Source organism: Kogia breviceps, chromosome 10 (assembly GCF_026419965.1).
Source record: "Kogia breviceps isolate mKogBre1 chromosome 10, mKogBre1 haplotype 1, whole genome shotgun sequence".
In the NCBI taxonomy this organism is placed as follows: domain Eukaryota; kingdom Metazoa; phylum Chordata; class Mammalia; order Artiodactyla; family Physeteridae; genus Kogia; species Kogia breviceps.
The window spans coordinates 20,347,882-20,370,621 of NC_081319.1; positions in this window are offsets into that span (position 1 = coordinate 20,347,882).

Here is a 22,740-nt window from a genome sequence, read left to right on the forward strand (position 1 = left end):
GGCGTGCTGCTCTGGGAGCAGCCTGTCTGTCAGATCATTTCCCCAGAATAGGTTTCTGGAAACATGAACAAAGATGATGGCCTGTAGACAATGGAAATTTACCCAAAGAGGATGAAAATTGTCTTCCACAGGGTTTCAGCATTGTGTATAATTTCTTATAATTATTTGAAAACTGGCAATCTAGAAATGTCATGTGCAGTTGCCTTTAGCTAAGAGAACCCAAGCATCCTCATTTCCCAAGTACGAAAATACGAGAGCTCTGCCTATTCCTTGTCTTATAACCAGGATAGTGACTTGTAAGGAGACGAAGCTTTTCAAAAAAAGAATGATATCGCTGATGCGTTATGTGTTTAAGGACTTTGCCCTTAGAGTCAGAAAAACCAGAATTAGACTCCCAGTTTTAGCACTTAGCGTCTCTGTGACCTTGGGCCTCCCAGCCTGACTCTTCTTATCTGTAATATGGGCATGATTAAGTACCCACCTCAGAGCAGAGTTTTTAAAATTTAAATGATATAATGGTGGTAAAATGATTAGCACAGTGACAGAATATTTTAAAATGCAAAACACTGTAGTTATTTATTACATTTATCTTTTACTAATCTTTCTCCTTTGCATACAATAGGGTTTACTTCTTCATTTAGAATGACATTAGACTAAATAATATTTTAATATTCTCACCCTGAAATATGAATGTATAATTTCAACAAAGCTTAGAATGTACATGCTTTCCCCAAATCTGGATTATTTTCCATTTATATTATTGTTTTATCACATCTTACTCTGGAAAGTCTTGGATTGTTTTAGTCCATTCAGAACATCCATGATTAAAGGGTTCATCTTATGACACCCAAAAAGTTAAATCAAATTCCAGGTCAACCATCTTATTCTGCCTCCTGGTATTCCTTTCAAATTAGTATGGGAAACGTGCTGGGTGTGCCACCACTGATGGGGGTGGTGGAATAGAGCACATTTAGTCTGGGGAAGTGAAGGAGTTTCTATAATCTCCTTCTTTCCCTCGGCAGCCTCAATGTAAAGTACATAACTGTCATTTTTACAACAGGAAAAATGACTGACTTGTACAGTATCAGTTTTTACTGCAAAATAATTAACATCTATAACCACTTGATTAGCATTGTTTCCAAAAAGGTCTTGTCCTTATTGTATATGTGAGTCGTAATGTTCAATGATGCAGAATGCATACCTTAAATTGGGAAACTTGGCTTTTTACAAGCATAACTTTACAGTCTAATCCACACGAGGGACAAGGAGGAAACAAAATAGTGTGGGGAGAGAAGGGATTTTTGCTCTTCTCCTCTCTATTAATTCTTTGACTTTTGGTCATCCTCTCCTCTGTCCCTTCCTCTCTAATCTCCTTGTTCATTTCTTAATGACATAAAAAGAATATGGGGCAGGAAATAAAGGCTCAGACACTGAACAGCAAATACAATGATAGAAGTCTATTTCATTTACTAGCTCAAATTCCACAGATGAAGGATTTGATCTTTATAGTAAAAATATTCCAGAGTAATACCATTCAAGCGTGAGTCCCAAAGTGCCAATTCACCACCAACTCAACCTATTTGACAGTGGATTTCTACCATTCTAACTCCGGAAAGCCTGACACATATAGAGATAAGTATATGCTAAACTAGTACATTATAAGGTCTGATATGCCACAGTCATTATTCTCTCTAAAAGAATTTTCTTTAAATATCACAAGAAATATACTCTTCTTAAGTACACACAAGCACTGTGTTTGTACCATAATTAATAATAAATGAGGAACCTAAATATTTTAAACAAGTAAAGGAATATTCTTAAATGTGGTAGCTTCGATTACAGAACACAGTAAAGGCTCACTATCCTTTTAAATAATAGCAATACAATTTTAATATGGTTGCATTTTTTTTATTAGGTACACTTAAACACTCCTTCTGATCTTTCATATTATACTCAGCAGTTAAGCAGATTTATTTGTGGAGCTTTTGTAACCAGCTCATTTAACATTAGGTATATCTTTTAGTTTAATTAAAGCTTTCCTCTCCCTCTGCAGTAGTCAATTGTTTTCAGTTCACCCATTATGTATAATTGTTTTCTTTGATCCATTCAAAACCTGGCTATTTTTCATGGCTAATTAAATCAACACTTGACCACTGCATTTAATGCTTAACTCAGTTTTATTTCTAATCTTGCGTACCTGGGCTCCTGCACCTAACATGCCTTGAAAAGACTGCACACATTATATTAAGTTGCATACTGCCTGCAACTAGTCCCTGGAAGTAGAGGCAAAGTGTATATTTCAGGATTTCCAGCAGAGGGCAGTCAAGCAAGAATAATCACTTTTGCAGGAGGAGAAATTGATGATGATGTTTCCTGATATTTTTTCAAATCAAATTAACATCAGAGTATGAGCGTATATGTGTGTTCGGGTTGGGAGTGGGTGGAAAAAATGTATCCTCTGCGAGCCAACTCATTTCTCACTTAACCTCTTTCTCAGCTGAATAAGAGCCACTATGTGCACAAGATAAGAGACAAGATATTTTCAAAACACTCTTAGTATTAAAACCAAAGCCATAAATTCTGTTACGACAACTGAAATTTTCATCACTCTACTTTGGCGTATTTTACACTTCAAGGATTTTAAGAATAAGTTCGCATCACTGAAGAAAGTAATCAAACTTTTGAAGCATATGATTCCTTGCCAAGATACGACTGAAACAAATACATTTCAATTAAAAACTAATAATCGAAACAAAAGGAAGCTGGATTCGGTTTTCACAAGAAAAACAAATTAGAAGATATATTCTCTAGCAGGAGGTAGGATTTCTCACCCACAAAATGCTCAGTTATAATATGATTAACAACTCCTACCTGCCATCCCTTGTAGATGTGTTCTCAATTCCTTACCATCTATTCCTTTTCAAGGAGGTCTTCACTACCAATTAGAAACACTGCACCAGGAGTCACTTGGCTAGGGATATGGAAGTTCAGTTCCTTTTACTCTTATACCCAGTGGTGTGCTAGTAATTGTTTAATAACCACCTCTCGAGAAGGAAAAGGCCCCAACTTGTTGATTTTGCCCATTTCCACAGTGTAAATATTCCCACCTGGTTAACTATGAATTGCCAACATGAAGTTACTGAACACAGAACTGGGAAGAGATGTAGGGTAGCACACCATGAGATTGTATTTCCAATCTAGAGATACAGCAGATGTAAAAAAAACTCAAGAGCAAAGAAAGTAGTAAAATAATTAGGAAGTGATGACTTCTGAGTATTTATTACCTTTGTTTATAATTTATTTAATGTTAAGTTGGTATAATTTAATTTTGAATAATGGCTATGTTTAACAATGGCTCACAAAATTATTGACGATTTAACAGTCAGCTCTCGGGAGCTAGTATGAACGAACGCTAGCACACCATGAATGTGCCAGACCTTCCAGTTCTTAGACCTAAGAGAAGCAAGACAAGGAAACAGAAGGCAGTCAAGAAGGAGTATCAGTGTCTTTCTCATTTAGGGCATTTCATCATCTCTTACGACCAAGCTCTCCAGGCATGTAAAACCCTATCCCCTTCATGGATTATACTCTAAGTTTTAAAATTAATTTTTCTCCTAGAGACACATTTTTGTATTTAATAATTTATAGGCCACCTTCATAGTTTTTTCTGCCATATCTGTAAACATCTTTTGTTACTTGACTCAAAAAAAGAAAAAAAAACCTCAACTTCTGAGAAAAACATCACATCCATAAAGGGAAAATCATTATCAGTTTTTATAAATAGGCATAAACCTAACAAATAAATGATGAAAGCAAACTGTCAGTGAATTCTAACTAGATACTACTACTGACTGAAAGCTTTATATCTGAGGCTTGCTCTCTTTTTGTCAAAAAGATATCACAGCAAGTTTTAATAAGGAGTTAAAAACACATTACCACTCATCGAGACTTTCTCCTTGACAGAATCAGAAAAACTGAAGCTGATTTAGGCTCATTATGTAATTCAACGTTGCTTATTTTTACGTCCATATCCTTGTACATAAAATGCCTTAGTGCACACGCTAAAATCACCTTGCCTTCCACTAGGGGTGCATACTCCTAGTTCTTTTTTTTTGTTCCCTAGTTTTTAATAGCACAAACGTCCTACGAATCATGTAGGCTTAAAATCCCCAGAATAAAAATTTCCTTCTCCAGATTTCAGGCACTATTAATCCTGCTTCAACAGCCACTGTCTTGGACTTCCCTGGTGGCGCAGTGGTTAAGAATCCGCCTGCCAATGTAGGGGACATGGGCTTGAGCCCTGGTCCAGAAAGATCCCACATGCCGCAGAGCAATTAACCCCGTGAGACACAATTGAGCCTGCGTGCCACAACTACTGAAGCCCACATGGCTGGAGCCCGTGCTTCGCAACAAGAGAAGCCACCGCAATGAGAAGCCCGCTCACTGCAACAAAGAGTAGCTCCCGCTCAACGCAACTAGAGGAAGCCCACGTGCAGCAACGAAGACCCAAAATTAAAAAAAAAAAAAAATTTAATTAAAAAAAATTTAAAAGTCACTGTCTTTGCACAAATGAACTTATCTACGAAACAGAAACAGACTCACAGGTATAGAAAACAGACTAGTGATTGACAAGAGTGGGGGAGGCATGGAGTGGGAGTTTGGTATTAGCAGACGCAAACTATTATATACAGAATGGATGAACAACAGGTCCTATTGTATAGCACAGGGAACTATATTCAATATCCTGTGATAAACTATAATGGAAAAGAATATGAAAAAGAATATATATATGTATGTATAACTGAATCACTTCATTGTACAATAGAAATTAACACAACATTGTAAATCAACTATACTTCAATCAATTTTTTTAAAAAGTCAATGTCTCTGTATAAATTTGTACAAATGAATTCATCTCTGCTAATCCTGAGTTTCCGAGTCAGTTATTTTGATGATTAAAAGCATTTATCACAGAAACTTCTGGAATGAACTAAGTGCTCAAAAAAATGTTAGCTATGAGTATAAATTTAAGCACAGGCAAATTTTATGCCTGACTGTGTATTGCCTTCAACAAACCAAAATGTACTTTGTAAAAAAAAATAAAAACAAAAACACTAGCTATACTTACTGCTCTGGGTGGAGTCAGGATTATTAATAAACTTAGCTATTTGGTTTCTCACTCCACAGCAAATTAGACACATTAAATTAGAAACAGACACACACTACCCAGGATTACTATTCTTAAAGCAGAAAGAAATATCAGTTAATTCCTGACCATTCATGAGAAAACAACCCATCAAAACCAGAATTATGGATAGGTTTTTTAAAAGTAAGAGTAGTGAGGGGCTGTGGAGCGCCAGAGCCAGGGGCTGACACCTCCCAAGATGTCTGGAGAACGTCATTAAAGAACAATTGGGATGAGGACTCAGCGTTATCAAGGAAAGTTTTAAATATGTTCGATTATCTGTTTATTTAATGGGTAAGTGTATAGCATATTTTGGAATTCTTATCAACCTGTTTAAATTTATTAAAGTTGGTTCATGTATACACAAATTGATGATTTTGTTTTCTAGGCAGAGAAAAAGATCGGAAAAACATATGCTAAAATCTTAATATTTGTTATTTCTGAATTTAGGATTATGGGTGGTTTTAATGTCCTTTTGTGTGATAATATCTAAGTTTCTAAAAAGAACATGTGCTACTTTGTAATCCATAAAAAAACAATGTGTATTACAAAAAAATTAAGGGAACAATCTCACTTCTTGAGAAACTTTGGTTAAAATTAAATCTGCTTCTATCAATGTTGTTGATTGAATCATTACTGTTAGATCTTCAATCAAGTGTTAGTAATTCAGATTCACATAAACATAAAGAACACATCATTTCAGGTCTATTCCCATCGATTAACGCTGACTTAAATTTATTTGTAATGAGTATGACAAATTTATATCTTTTTTTTTGTCATCGTTTGCTGAGTACTTTTCTGTTGAGTTTTAGAACATGTGAAGAATTGTAAATCAAATGTAATAAGAAAACATGGATTCCAGAACTCAAAAGACTGCTGAAGGAACAAACGAAATTGTGGCTGTGAACGTGATTCAAAAACACTATCATAAAAACAATGCCAGTTTATATTAGTATTATCATATATTTTGTTCAGCTCTAAAACTATCCAAATTTAGGTTTAGAATTTGTGAATGTGTTCTGAATAGAAGATGTTGTCAGATAAGGCTCTTTAGATAATTGAGGTCTTAAAAGTATTTTTTCTCACTTTAGTAATGTCCAGGAAAGCCCAAATCATATAACTGAGTTTAAAAGTAAGAAGCAAATAATGCAAATCTTAGATAGACATGATGTAAGTAATACTCAAGTTTCCTCTCTAACTGTAGTTTCTTCACTCTATCTGCCTGCCTATCTACCTATCCAACCGTCCATCCAGCCAGCCATCCAGCCAGCCACCCACCCACCCATCCATGTCTATTTGCTTATCTATCATCTATCCATTCATGCATCTCTTCTTTTATATCATGAACTTATCAGGGAAATTTCAGAAAGCTCTGCCTCTCACTAAAACAATGCACATTTATACAAAACTGTATAAAACAAGGCAAATGATTCACAAACCATCTATGCATCTGAAGAATCTCTGCTCTGTTTCATGCAGTTTTCCATTGTTTATACATAATCTCCTGTTTGCATATTTTAAGCATTAATAAATTGATACTGATTCTACTGTTTCATAGGAAAGATTTAAAGATATTCTATTATTGGTTTGCTGGAATTTCACATGTGCGGTGTTCACCACTCCCCTCCCCCCAGTGCACCACCATTCCATACACTGAGCACTCAGTGGGCACTTTTAATTGGCAGTTCTGAAAAATTATTTTGTATTATTTATTTAATCACTTCTTGCCCTCTATTTCTCTCTCTTCTCTCTTTTAAAGATACGTTTATGGACTTCCCTCGTGGCTCAATGGTTAAGAATCTGCCTGCCAACGAAGGGGATATGGGTTCAAGCCCTGGTCCGGGAAGATCCCACATGCCGTGGAGCAACTAAGTCCGTGTGCCACAATTACCGAGCCCGCATGCCACAACTACTGAACCCCACGCGCCTAGAGTCCGTGCTCCGCAACAAGAGAAACCACCGCGATGAGAAACCAGTGCACGGCAACAAACAGTAGCCCCTGCTGGCCACAACTAGAGAAAGCCCGCAGGCAGCAATGAAGACCCAATGCAGCCAAAAATAAATAAATAAATAAGTTTTAAAAAAGATACATTTAGGTCAATCTTAAGAATATGTTTCTCCGGGCTTCCCTGGTGGCGCAGTGGTTGAGATTCCGCCTGCCAATGTAAGGGACACGGGTTCGTGCCCCATCCGCGAAGATCCCACATGCCGTGGAGAGGCTGGGCCCGTGAGCCATGGCTGCTGAGCTTGTGCGTCCGGAGCCTGTGCTCCGCAACGGGAGAGACCGCAACAGGGAGAGGCCCGCGTACTGCAAAAAAAAAAAAAAAAAAAAAAAAAAAAAATAGAATATGTTTCTCTTATTTTTCCATTTCCTTCCTTCTTTTTTCTACTTTCTGGAAAATATCCATGACTTTATCTTCCAATTTTAAAACTGATTTCTTTGCGATAATTTTTCTTTTATTTTCCAAGAGCTCTCTTTTAACCTCTGGCTATTTATTTTAAAAAATAGTATCCTGTTTTATGGAAGTAATGTCATATATATCTTTGAGGATTAGAAATAGTCTTCGTTTTCAGTTCTTTTTACATCTGTCTACTTTATCTGTATGAGCTCCAGTTGGCTCTTTCCATTTATTCATTCATTCATTACAATATCTTTCTTCCTTGTTGGAGGCTTTCCCTAAGAGCTGGTGATCCTTGGTCCACTGGTCTTTAAGAATTAGATATGAAAAAACTGATTGGAAACTTAGTAATGCTTGTTGACAGGTTGCCATGGAATGCCATTTTCCTAAGCAGACCTCCAATGTCAGTACATAGAGATCTTCTCTTCGTAGCTGTTCAGTAGATGCAGAAAAGAACCAAAGGTCTCCTGCTTGAGGGACTGACAGCTGGTTGCTGGTATTCTTTGCATTAGCCAGGGACGGATGACTTATTTTCACTTTATCTCTTGTTTTTAGTCTCTGTCTTTACTGAGCCCTTTACTGTACCTCAGCCGTATACTGAATCCAAGGCCTCAAATTCTTGGTAGATTTTTGTGTTAGTTCAGGTCCTCCAAAAAGCAGAAGCCAAGATGTGGTTACAAATCCAAGGATTGTATGAAGGAAAACACCTGTGTTAAGAGAAAATGGAGAGGGAGCTAGTTAAGACTGGTAAGGCAGTCAGACCACAGAGCAAGGTTGACCCCCCAAAAAGGAGAAGGAAAGAAGGCTGGAGGCCCACCCAGCAGCTGGGGCTCTTGGTCAGTTATGCTCCCCACTGTAGTTGGACATCCAAAAGGCACATTCTCATGGCCACCACCATTTTCTTTTTTCTGAAGAATTTTCATTTTATTTTATTTTATTTTTATTTTTTCACTGTGTTGCGTCTTCGTTGCTGCACGCAGGCTCTCTCTCGTTGTGGCGAGTGGGAGCTAATCTTCATTGTGGTGCACGGGCTTCTCATTGTGGTGGCTCCTCTTGTTGCGGAGCACGGGCTCTAGGCGTATGGGCTTCAGTAGTCGTGGCATGCGGGCTCAGTAGTTGTGGCTCTCGGGCTCTAGAGGGCAGGCTCAATAGTTGTGGCGCACAGGCTTAGCTGTTCCGTGGCATATGGGATCTTCCCGGACCAGGGATCGAACCCGTTTCCCCTCATTGGCAGGTGGATTCTTTTTTTTATTTTTATTTATATATATATACATATATATATGTGTATATATATATATATATGTATATATATATATTTTTTTTTTTTTTTCGGTACGCGGGCCTCTCACTGTTGTGGCCTCTCCCATTGCAGAGCACAGGCTCCGGACGCACAGGCTCAGCAGCCATGGCTCACGGGCCCAGCCGCTCCGCGGCATGTGGGATCTTCCCAGACCAGGGCACAAACCCGTGTCCCCTGCATCGGCAGGTGGACTCTCAACCACTGCGCCACCAGGGAAGCCCGGCAGGTGGATTCTTAACCACTGTGCCACCAGGGAAGTCCCACAACTTTCATCATGATTCTCCACATTCCTGGTTTTACTTAATGAAGTGTTGATTCTGCTACTTACTGCTTCTGTTGATGATTTTAATTCTATGACTACATTTTCTAGTCTTTACACTATTTCTTATGTTTCTGACATTCTTCCTACGGTTTCCAGTTTTACCTTCACTTGAGCTCATCTTTAATCTTGTTTTTTCAATAGGTCTCTTTTTTCCCCCACGAATTTTTAGTATAAAGCCGATACTCTGTAAATTTTTCTTTTGTTAACTTTTTAATCAAACTTTTTATTTTGAGACAATTGTAGATTCATCTGCAACTATCGTGTAATACAGAGAGGTATACATTTAACTTGGGTTCCTCTATTGTTAGAATCTTGCAAAACTATAGTCACAATCAGCATATGTATATTGATATAGTCAAGATACAGAACACTTCCACCATGAAAAGGATCCTTCATCTTGCCTTTCTGCAGCCACACATACCTCCTACTCCCACTCTCTCACCCTAACCACTGGCAACCACTAGTCTGTTCCCCATTTCTATAATTTTTATGTAACCTTTTTCTATTGGCTTTTACCACTTAGAATAATCCCTGGAGATTCATTCAGGTTGGTCGTTTTTATTGCTGAGTTGTATTCCATGGTATAAATGTACCATGGTTTCTTTAACCACTCACCCACTGAAGACGTCTGGCTTGTATTCAGTTTTTCGTTATAACGAATAAAGCTGCTATAAATATTGACATACAAGTATTTGTGTGAACATAAGTCTTCATTTCTCTGTGATAAATGCCCAAGAATGTGACTGCTGAGTAATACTGCAGTTGTATGTTTAGTTAAGAAAGTTCCGAACTGTCTTTCACAGTGGCTGAAAGTGGCTGTACAATTTTACATCCCCTCAGCAATGTGAGGGTGACCTGACTTCCCAGGTCATCCACAACATTTAGTGCTGTCACTGTGTTTTATTTTAGTCCTTCTGACAGGTCTATAGTATAGGGATATCTCATTGTGGACTAGTATTTCCCGAGTGACTAATAAACAGCTTTACATGTGATGACTTGCCATCTTTACATCCTCTTCATTAAAATGTCTGTTCGTGTCTTTTGCACATTTTTGAGTGGACTATTCATTTAATGCTGAGTTTTGAGAGATCTTTATATAGTTTAGAAACTAGTGCTTTGTCAGATATGTTCTCTCAGTAGGTAGCTTAATATTTATTTTTTAACAGGGCCTTTAAAGAGAAAAGTTTTGGTTTTGATGAGGTCCAATTTATCAATTTATGGATGGTATTTTTGGTGTTAAATCTAAGAACTCTTTGTCTAACCTTAAATGTATGTTTACATTTAAGTTCATGATCCATTTTTAGATAATTTTAGTATAATGTGTGAAACTCAGGTAGTAGGTTTTTTTTAACCTATGGATATCCAGTGGTTCTAGTACCATTTGTTGAAAAGACTGTCTTCCATTGAATGCTTTTGCCTCTTTGTCAAAAAGCAATTGAGTATCTTTGTGTGGGTTTACTTCTGTGTTATCTATTCTGTTCCATTGATTTGTGTATGTATTCTTCCACCAATATCACATAGTTTTGATTTCTACGCTTATATAATAGGTCTTTAAATGCGGTAGGCTCATTCTTCTTCAAAATTGTTGTAGCTATTCTTTCAATTTTGAAAAAAAAATTTTAAATACTCTTATCTGTATCTACAAAATGGTTAGTAACATAATTTTTGTAAATATTTCCTTTATGTACATTTATAATCACATCAGATAGTGTTAATAGTTTTGCTCAACTGTCAAGCACAATTTTAAAAACTCAAAAGGAGGTGGAAAATCTATTCTATTTATCCATAATTTTGTTTTCCGTATTCTTCTGTCCCTCCCAATACTCCAAGGTTGCTTTGTCTATTGGCTTATTTCTTTTTAAAGACCCTTTTCCTTGGGACTTCCCTGGTGGTCCAGTGGTAAAGAATCTGCCTTCCAGTACAGGGGACATGGGTTCAATCCCTGGTCGGGGAACTAAGAACCCACATGCCGTGGGGCAACTATGCCCTCATGCCTCAACTAGAGAGCCTGCATGCCACAAACTACAGAGCCTGAGCACTGTGGAGCCCTCACGCCACAACTACAGAGGAGCCCATGTGCCACAACGAAAGATGCCACGTGCCACGACTAAAACCCAAAGCAGCCAAAAATAAAATAAAATAAATAAATAAAATAAAATAAATAAATACTTTAAAAAATACATAAAGACAATTTTCCTTTATCTGAGGATGTTTTGACTTCTTCTTCATTCCTATAGAATACTTTTACTGTATTTAGGATTGTAGGTTTACAGTTCTTTCCTTTCAGCACTTGAAAAATGTTGTGCTGCTCCCTTTTGGCCTCCATGGTTTCTCCAGAGAAATCTGCTTACATTTGAATTATGTCATTTCTCTCACTGTTTTCAGATTTTTTCTCCTTTAGTTTTTAGAAGTTTGGCTATGATATTTCTTTTCTTTCTTCTTTTCTTTTTTTTTTTTTTTTTGTGGTACGCGGGCCTCTCACTGCTGTGGCCTCTCCCGTTGTGGAGCACAGGCTCCGGACGCGCAGGCCCAGTGGCCATGGCTCACGGGCCCAGCCGCTCCGAGGCATTTGGGATCTTCCTGGACTGGGGCACAAACACGTGTCCCCTGCATTGGCAGGCGGACTCTCAACCACTGTGCCACCAGGGAAGCCCTGGCTATGATATTTCTTTGTCTGCATTTATTATTAGAGTTTCTTTTCTGAGTTTTTCTCAGCTTCCTGAATCTGTAGATTCATGTCTTTGAAATTAGCATCACTAATTCTATGACTATTTTTTCATTCCTGCATCTTTCTACTCTCCTTCCAGGACTCCAAAGACATGAATACTAGATCTTTCGTCATAGCCTCACGGGTCCTTGAGGTTCTGTTCTTTTTTTTTTTTTTTGTCTATTTCCTGTCTGTTGTTCAGATGAAATAATTTATAATCTCCTATAATTCAGTTTGGGAGCCTTATCACAGCCTGGTGAGTGAGGAAGTCTAGACTTCCTACTGATCCTTTGCTGGCATGGCAAGGAGATGGACCCACAGATTTTCTATGGTCATCTACAGTAGAGTGGTTATTGTCTAACAGTTTTTGCCTTCCTGTGTTTCCCCTTCCCTGGTCATTTGGCTAGAGAGAGCAGGCTTTTGTTGGGATGTGTGTATCTGTGCCTGTGAAGCATTGCCAGGGGCCAGGTCCTCAGCTCCTAGTGTAGGATATATGAGGTAAAAACAAAACCTGGAAACTCACAACCATGTTGTTCCACAACCCCCCTATCTCTAGCCAGTCTTTTCTCTTTTTCCCACCTTTCTTCTTAGGGTTTTAAAAATGTATAATGTCCAGGGGGTTTCGCTGAACTTAGTAGAAGGAATAGAGAAAGTATACCTACTCTATTTCCCTGGAAATGGAAGAAATATTTCTTTCACTTTTAAAACATTTTTGAAGTATATTCCCATTCCCTGCCTCAAATACCACAGTCTCCATCTTTTCTACTATAGAACCTTGTAACAAGCCTATACTTTTTTCCCCCTGACTACTTATCATTTAAGAAGACAAGCTCTCTCGAGGTTCCAAAATTTTTTAAGTTCTCTTTTATCCCCCGAGTGTCAACTTACTTATTCTTAGAATCCTTCTCTTTGTTTTTGTGTTAGGGGAACAGTTAATATGAACTACACCTGGCCAATTTCCCCATATTTTCCCCTTTTATATAGGGAATTTTTTTTATCAATTAAATTCAAATCTGCCCTCAGGGTATGATTTTACAGTCACAAAGTAATCACAATATCTGAAATAGGATATATTTTAGATATACACTATAAGTTCTATGACTATTCTACTCAACTCTTCCTTCTGACCCTTCAACACACCAAACTCATTCCAACTTTAGGAGCTGTCTTGACTATTCCTTTTGTCTGAAATGTGCTTCAACTATATTTTTGGAAAACTGGCTCCTCACCACTGTTCAACCCAACCAATGTCACCCACTTAGAAATGCTGCTCCTAACTTCCCAACCTAAATTAGTCTATCCATTGCAGAGTATTCCTGATTTCATTAACCCACATTATTTTCTTCATAGCATGTCTCAATATTTTAAATTACCTTGTTAATTAATTTACATATTTCACATTTGTTTTCTATCTTCTCTCTCTACAGCATATATTTAATAAGGAAGAACCTTTTCATTTTAATGAATGAACGAATAGCTAGTATGCCACATGATAAAACAGTCTTATATTTATAATTGGTTTGAAACTTTGAATTTGGATGAAAAAATACTATATGTGGGATTGTCTTTCATATATAATCCTTAGTCCATCATATAATAATGGACTCATATATTTCCAATATCATAATTTATTTAAATACACATTAAGGAAAAACTCATATCATATAAACCGTTACTACTGTTTTAAAAAAAGAGCAACCCTGGAATCTCTATATAATGTTTGTAGCAAATCCTGAGGTCAAACTTCTTGCATATTTTGTTCAAAAGAGAAGGACCAAAAAGGTAACTGTTCTTTAGAATTTCAATGCAATTCGATGGAAGAAAATGGTATTTATTTATTTATATATGTATGTATGTATGGCCAAAAAAAAGAGCAGCTTTAGAACAGAATCTTCGGGAGGTCAAAAAAAGTGAGAACAAATAAACTGAACTATATTCTTAAATAATAACTTTGGGGAACAAGTTTAAGACTCTGGAAATTTTAATTATCCAGTGGATTTCTCTCTGGCTTATAAGACACCAGTGCCTCCACCATTTTTGGAATTTGGACCATAGTGCATGCCCCATACTGGTGCTCAGGATTAAGTATCCAAAGAGAAGAAGGTTAAGTGGAAATTTTGCTACTTCTTTGATCGTGTCTATAGACCTTCCCATAGAAGATTGCTATGCAACAGCTCAATGCAACAATCATGTTCATAAAAATGTGTTTTGCATTGACATTTGTTCCTAATACCTTTCCCTGCAAGTGTTTGTTGGGGTGCATAAGTGAAAGGAGGATGCATTTGCAGAGGCAATTACCCGTTATTGTTGAGCAGCTCGGCAGCCTCTTGAGTAAACTCATGCATAATTGGTGCAGAAGATACTGTCTGCAGTGCTTTCCCTACCCCTGCCCGAGGGAGGGCACATTCTTCCACATTATGTGACCTCTTCTCCCACCCCTACCTCCACTCCCGTCTCCACATGGCCAAATTCAAACTGCCTTTTCAGTTCAAGTGCCTTAATGACCCACTTAAAAAGTAATTTCCCCTCCTCTCAACCTCCCTTTAGAATTTAGCGATACCCCTCTTACTACATTTAGCTATAACCTGGGTGACAAAATATTTATGAACACATTTTAATCTGTTAGACCGTAATTGACACGTAGTGAACAACTAATGGGTTGTCAGCTTCCTTACATTCTTCCCTCCAACTGCTCCCCACTTTCTGAAAACCGTTCTCCTACGCCAGCCCCTCACCTTTCCCACGCCGTCCCACCCATGCTGCATACGCAGGGATGCGACCTGTGTATGCTTATTTGAAACACTCGATGTGCACATTACATAATCTACACATATTCATATCTACACATATCTACTTTTATTAATATAGACTATAAGAATTGGTGGTTAACCTGAAATGTTGCCTTTTAACAGACCATTTTCAAAACTTTTTTTTTTTTTTTTTTGGTGATACGCGGGTCTCTCACCGTTGCGGCCTCTCCCGTTGCGGAGCACAGGCTCCGGATGCGCAGGCTCAGCGGCCACGGCTCACGGGCCCAGCCGCTCCGCGGCATGTGGGATCTTCCCGGACCGGGGCACGAACCTGTGTCCCCTGCATTGGCAGGCGGACTCTCAACCACTGCGCCACCAGGGAAGCCCTCAAAACTTTTTAAGAAAGGGGAAAAGACTGTTAAAAGGAGGCTCCGTGATAATGTAGAACACTTGACTATTTTATGCCTCATACTGTTTGTCAGTTTTAGCAATCTATATAGATGCATTTTGAAACTGATAAACAGAAACTTTAATTTATCTTTGATAAGAATATATGCCACTATACATACAGATAGCATTTAAATTTGCAAACACACTGTTCTTTATGTAAGGTACTGTATCACATAACCTATGAAAAAGAAAGAAAAAAAAAAGAGGAAGTACACTCCGGGAACCAAGCTCATGTCCCAAACCACAGCTCCTCAGAAAGCAATGACTGGCCTGGGATAGGCAAGTGAGCTCTCTCCTCCGTAACAGAGACTAAAAAGAAGGAATAGGGGAAAGATTGATTGCTTCACTCATCTGTCTTCACGTAGCTCAGAATGTAAGAACTAACCTTGAAATTGAATCAGATTATTCATCTCCTCAAAACCCTTATTTTTCTCGGGGGCGGGGGACCCAGTTCATATAATAGTCTGCAAAGTTCTGCATGACCTGTGGCCCAGTTACATCTTTCTTCTAACCTCTTTATCCTCACGGTCTCTGTCCCAGGCATACTGGCTTCCGTGCTGTTCTGCAATACCCTTGACACAGTCTACCTAGAGACATTTACCATAACGATTCCCCCGGCCCGTGACTCTTCCCCTATATACCTGCATGGCCAAATGCTGCACTTCCTTCAGTCTTTCTGTGCAATGCAATTCTATTAAGGAGGCCTCTTCTGACATTCTGTCTAAAACTGCAACCTCTCTTCCTTATTCCCAGCACAGTGAGTCCTCCTCAGGCTGTTCTCATTATTTTTACCTTTAGAACTTATCACTCCCTAACATTTTCCTTATTTTTGATGTTTATTGCTGAGTGTCTATCTCCACACACTAGGGTAGAAACACTAGGAGGACAGGTGTTTCTAATCTCTTCATTACTGCCTGTGTTTAGGTACTTAGAACAATGCTTGGAACGATGAGGACTCAGTAAATATTTGCTGGAGGAATAAATGTAAAACTGTTTTCTGATATGTGCCCAGGGAGGAGAAGAGGTCAGATGCTAAAGAGAAGCATAAGCTAAACGTAAAGAAGAGAGTCAGACAAACGTTGGTGAGGATGTGGAGAAAAGGGAACCCTCCTATGACGTTGGTGGGAGTGTAAATTGGTGCAGCCACTTTGGAAAACAGTATGGAGGTTCCTCATAAAACTAAAAATAGAGTTACCAAATGACCCAGCAATTCTACTCCGAGATATATATCCGAATAAAGTGAAAACACTAATTCAAAAAGATACATGCACCTCAATGTTCATAGCAGCACTATTTATAATTGCCAAGATATGGAAGCAACCTAAGTGTCCATTAACAGATGGATGGTTAAAGAAGATGTAGTGTATATACACACACACACACACACACACACACACACACACACACACACACACCCCTAATATAGGAATATTACTCAGCTATAAAAAATAATGAAATTCTGCCATCTGCAGCAACATGGATGGATTTGGAGGGCATTACACTAAGTGAAATAAGCCAGATAGAATAAGACAAATACTGTATGATATCACTTACATGTGGAATCTAAAAAATACAACAAACTAGTGAATATAACAAAAAAAAGCAGACTTACAGACCTAGAGAACAAACTACTGGTTACCAGTGGGGAGAGAGAAGGGGGCAGGGGAAATGTAGGGGTAGAGGAGTAAGAGGTATAAACTATTAGGTGTAAAATAAGCTACAAGGATATATTGTACAACATAGGGAATATGGCTAATATTTTATAATAACTATAAATGGAGTATAACCTTTAAAAATTGTGAATCACTATATTATACTCCTGTAACCTACATAATATTGTAAAGCAACTACACTTCAATAGAAAAAATATTTTTAAAAAAGAGAGACAGAGGTGAGAGGCAGAGGAAGAGAGCTTGCTGCGTCCTTCAGACCAAGGCTCCACAGCCATCCTGAAGTCGTTCTTCACCCTTTCTCTTATTATGCGAGAGACTCCTACAAAATAACCTTCCTCTTCTATATAAGTCAGTTCCAAAAACTCACTATGGCTTGAACTCAGAATCTAATTAATACATTTAAGAAGGCCAAAGCCAAGTTCATTTATTTCTATCTTTTGACTGCTCTCCCTTGATCTGTCACAATGCTTCGCATACAGTGCACATATTTATGTTAAACAAATAAATGCAACCTTGCGTATATGAAACCTAACTTGCTAAGGTATTTGCACCACAGTAAGGAATTCTTGTATTGCCACTGCTTACAGTCAGAAGTTCAGATTGATGATGTATTTACTTGCCTCTGTTACCTTAGTCTGGTTCGCTAGTAAATTAATTTCCTTAACGTGTCAGGTCAGTGTTTGTGCATCTTATTTTAGCATAGGGCAACCCACCTAATGGCTCAATTCATGTGTTGGGTGGTGATCTCCATTTCTCTTCTGCTAAGGTCCGTAATCAATGTATCATCAGTGTGTAATCAGCACATGTCTTTGCATAACGGTTATGCATTAATTTCATTGCAAGATCTATTTATGTATTCCTGGAAGAAATCAACAGCTCAAAGCTTAAGTGTAACACACCATAGATTCTTACTTTGCCCTTGAAAAAGGGATGTTCTACGACTGGATTACAAGTACACAACATTCTAATGGTACATTTACAATGTCCAACTGTGTTCCTGCAAAGAAAGACTGGAATACAAGTTTTGCAAGAAGTTTAGAATTAAATATCATATCATAAAAAAGATAGTTATTAGTCCATCAAAGGGAGGACTTGGAAAATTCAATCAACTCTGGGAGAGTTACAACATCTTCCCTAAGTTTTCACTTCCTCCCTAGAAATTTCTGTTTGAGAAATTTTTTCCTTTAAATAAATATATAAGACATTGTTTTCCTCTTCTTTCAATGCACCTAGTACAGAGGAAAGTTTAAATGTAGTTGTGCTGATAGTTTTGGAAAAAAGAGACTCCATAGGAAACCTAAGAGAGAATTGAAAAAGAATCTTTTGTTTCCTTCTGTTATATTCTAGGACTTCTTGATATTGTTTTGTTAAAAAGTCATGAAGAGAAGAAATAAAACTGATTTTATTCACAGATGACATGACTATTTATCTAGAAAATCCCAAAGATTCTACCAAAAACTCCTGAATGAATGATATAAGTAGAGCAAGGTTGTAGAATATAAGATTAATATACAAAAATTAATTGCTTTCTTTGATAAAAGCAATGGCTATCAAACAATGAGAATAAGAAATTGTAACAATATAATTTACATTTATAATAGCACCAAAAAATAAAATAATGAAGTATCATTCTGAAATATGTATAAGTCTTCTGTATGTGGAAAATTACAACGAAATAATCAAAGATGAAAATAAATGGGAAGAAGTTCGATGTTCGTGAATTAGAAGACTCAATGTCAATTCTTCCCAGCTTGATCTACAGGTTCAACATAATTCTCTTCAAAACAACAGCAAGATACTTTGTAGATATCTGCACTAATTCTAAAATGGATATGGAAAAGCAAAGGTTTTAGAGTAGTCAATACAGTATTGAAGAAGAACAAAGTTGGAAGACTCAAACTATTTGATTTCAAGACTTACTATAAAACTACAATAATCAAGATATGATGGGTTTGGTGAAAGAACAGACACATAGGTCAACAGAATAGAATCGAGATAGACTCACACAGATATAATCAATTGATATCTGACAAAGGAGCAAAGGCAATCAATGGAGAAATGTAGACTGATCAGCAAATAGTGTTGAAAAATTGTACATCCATATACAAATGAATAAACCTAGACACAGACCTTAATTAAAATTCTCAAATTGTATCATATGCCTCAATGCAAAATAGAAAACTATAAAACTTTTATAAGACAACGTAAGAGAAAATCAAAGTAACTTTAGGTTTGATGATGTTTTTTTTTTTTTAATATACAACACCAAAAGCAAAAAACCCTATCTAAAAATGAGCAAAAGACCTGAAAAGTTACCTTACCACAGAAGATATACACATGGAAAATAAGTATATGAAAATATGCACATCATTTTTCCTTATGGAGATGCAAATTAAAACAATAATCAGCAACTACACAGCTATTAGAATGGCTTAAATTAATTTTAAAAAAACTTACAGGGCTTCCCTGGTGGCGCAGTGGTTGAGAGTCCACTTGCGGATGCAAGGGACACAGGTTCCTGCCCCGGTCCGGGAGGATCCCACGTGCCGCGGAGCGGCTGGGCCCGTGAGCCATGGCCGCTGAGCCTGCGCGTCCAGAGTCTGTGCTCCGCAACAGGAGGGAGAGCCCACAACAGTGAGAGGCCCGCGTACTGCAAGAAAAAAAAAAAAAAAAACTTACAATACAATTGTTGGTAAGAATGCAGAGCAACAGGAACTCCATTGCTGATGAGATGCAAAATGATACAGCCACTCTCAGTGACAGACAGTCTGGCACTTTATAACAAAGCTAAACAAAGTCTTACCATAGGATGCAGTAATTGTGTGCCTTGGTATTTACCCAACTGATTTGAAAACTTATACCCACATAAAAAATTGCACAAGAAAAACTTGCAATATTTATGGAAGCTTTCTTCAAAATAACCAAAACCAAGATTCAGTAGGTGAATGGATAATCAGTGTGCTTACATTCATATAGTAGAATACTATTGTATGATAAAAAAGAATGATCTATCAAACCATGCAAATATGCAGATTAATATTAAATGCTACTGCTAAGTGAAAAAGCCAGTCCGAAAGGGCCACACAGTATGATTCCAATTATATCACATTCTGAAGTAGAAAAAACAAGAGATGGTAAAAATCAATCAGTGGTTGCTAGAGGTTCTGGAGGAGATGGGGGTAGGGGGGGTAGATAAAGCAAAGGGAATTTTTTTTTAGTGCCATAAAACGATTCTGTATGATATTGTAATGGTAGATACATGACATGATGCATTTGTCAAAATCCATAGAAATTTACAGCAAAGAATGAACTTTAATGTGTGAATTTTTTAAAATACTAATTTAGGAGGGTGGAAAATCAAAGGATGAAATGCATAATGTGACAAAACTATCTGACTGCATTACAATTAAATGAAACAACTTCACCAAAAGGGGGCAGGTAGAGAGGTAACGCTCTAAGTAACATTTGAAATCACTGAATTCTATAAGACCAAAGGCAAAAGGAACTGTACATAAGCACTGACCTATACTTGATAAAGTTGTTTCCTATGGGAATATAGGTTATCACTTCTGAAACCACTCTACATGTATGCTGGAACTGAACAATTAAGAAAATGGATGACAAACTTTGGGAACCAGATTTCTTACTGTTGGAGTGGGAAGTTATAGATAAACAAGGGGAGAAATTTAGTATGATCCATGTAATAATGGATTAGAGTTGGAGACATCCATTTGAACTCATGTTCAATTTAATATAGTTATAGATTATTACATGTAGAGATACGTATAAGTATACAGAGGAGTAAGTGTACACACTTATTTCCTTGTTCTCTAAGCTGAGATGACCTAGAAGCAAAGATACACCAGTAACAACAAGATGACCTCATACCCAGACCTTGGTTTCTGGTATCATTCTCCAGTAAAAGGAATCAGAAATCCTTGGAGAAATGGTTAATGCTACGGCTGAGGCAGCAAATATACCAGATGAGCCAGGGGCATCTTATAGTGCCAGAAAGTAAGGAAGTGCTCAAAAACACGGTATGTCCAAGGCACACAGAAGCCAGCTGAAAAAGTCCCCAAAGGCCAAATATGGGACAATATGAGCATCAAAGTAAACCATTATTGGCTTCTATGTTAAGTATAAAATAAATATCCATGCATCCATATAAATAAATGAACGAATAGATAGATGAGGGAGAAGACACAAATCCCATATGCATAAGAACTCTGAATAATTTATATAGATACTCCACCTTCCAGGAGGTAGGGCATGACTCCCCACCCTTTGAGTGTGGGTTGGGCATTGTGACTTCCTTCCAAAGAGGACAGTAAAGAAAGGGGAAAGAAAAAGAATAACTTTATAGTGGAAACTTGACAAACATTACCTCATCCAGGTAATCAAAGTTAACCTCAACAGTGGTAAGCCATATTGGGAGTGCATATCCTTGATATGATACAATGAGCACCAGACTTTACCCCTATGGCCTTCCTCCCCAAAACCTATAAGGTCAGTCTATTCATAAGAAAACCAGAAGAGAAATCCCAGTTGAGGGGCATTCTAACAAAATACCTAACCAGTGCTCCATAAATTTGTCAAGGTCATCCAAACCAAAGAAAGTTTGAGAAAGAGTCTCAGCCAAGAGGAGCCTAAGGAGACATGACAACGAAATGTTACGTGGTGTCCTGGATGGGATTCTAGACAATAAAAAGGACACTGGGTAAAATCTAAGAAATCTACATAGAGTATGAACTTCAGTTATAACAATGCACCAATATTGGTCATTAATTGTGGCAAATATACCATACACTGTAAGATATTAAGAGTAAAGGAAACTAAGTATGGGATATTTGGGAACTCCCTACTATCTTTCCAATTTTTCTGTAAAACTATCATTATCCTAGAATAAAAGGCTTATTTTAAAAAAGCAATGGGGAATTGGCTTCACGTACAAAACTCTGCGCTCTAGAGCCCGTGAGCCACATCTACTGAGCCCGTGTGCCACAACTCCTGAAGCCCACGTGACTAGAGCCCGTGCTCCGCAACAAAAGAAGCCACTGCAATGAGAAGCCCGCGCACCACAACGAAGGGTAGCCCCTGCTCGCCGCAACTAGAGAAAGCCTGCGTGCAGCAACGAAGACTCAAGGCAGCCAAAATAAATTAAATAAATAAATTTATATTTTGAAAAAATGTAACATCTCCAGTTCCCTCTTGTTTGGCACTTGTAACTCTTCAGAGCATTTTACACCCACTGCTAACTTTCAGTACCTACTACTTCTGTTTGCCATGTGCTGAATGACTTGAACTACCAGGTAATGGAAATCAGCCACCTCTTTACTCCTAACTGCCACAGTACACAAACACTGGCCAAAGATAAAGGGAAAGGGAGAAAAATTGAAAATGAAACAGACAGAGAAGAAAAGAAACACAAGCACGTTTATGTTGGAAGTGCTGGGGTCACCAGCAGGGACCTCCTGCAGTGCTGACCTCAGCCACTGGTCGTTTACCTCTGCCTAAAGAGGATGTTTCTGGAAAGAAAGGGTGTGTATCTCATAAACTCCCTCTTACATTCTAAGGCAGAGTTTATAAAACACCCACAGGACATTTGGGCTTTCTTCAGAAAATGTAGCTTACATTCATCCATTAATCAATCAATTTAGTGAAAGAAAAGTGCCATTTGGTTCCTCGGAAGTTAATAGGACACTCACATAAATCCTTTGGAAAGAGGATGGTGTAAAGCCAACTACACTGGTGCACACCATCAATGCACCTCACTCAAAATTATCATCAATAATTCACGAATTCTAAGCCAGCTAAGCATTTATGCTAAGATATAGATTCTTTAAAAATTTTCCACTTATTAACAAGCAGTGTCAAATATGACAGCAGGTGTTTACCGCAGCTACTGAAGAGATGAGTTTGAAGTGAGTCACCTAAAGTTTCCTGTTATAGATACC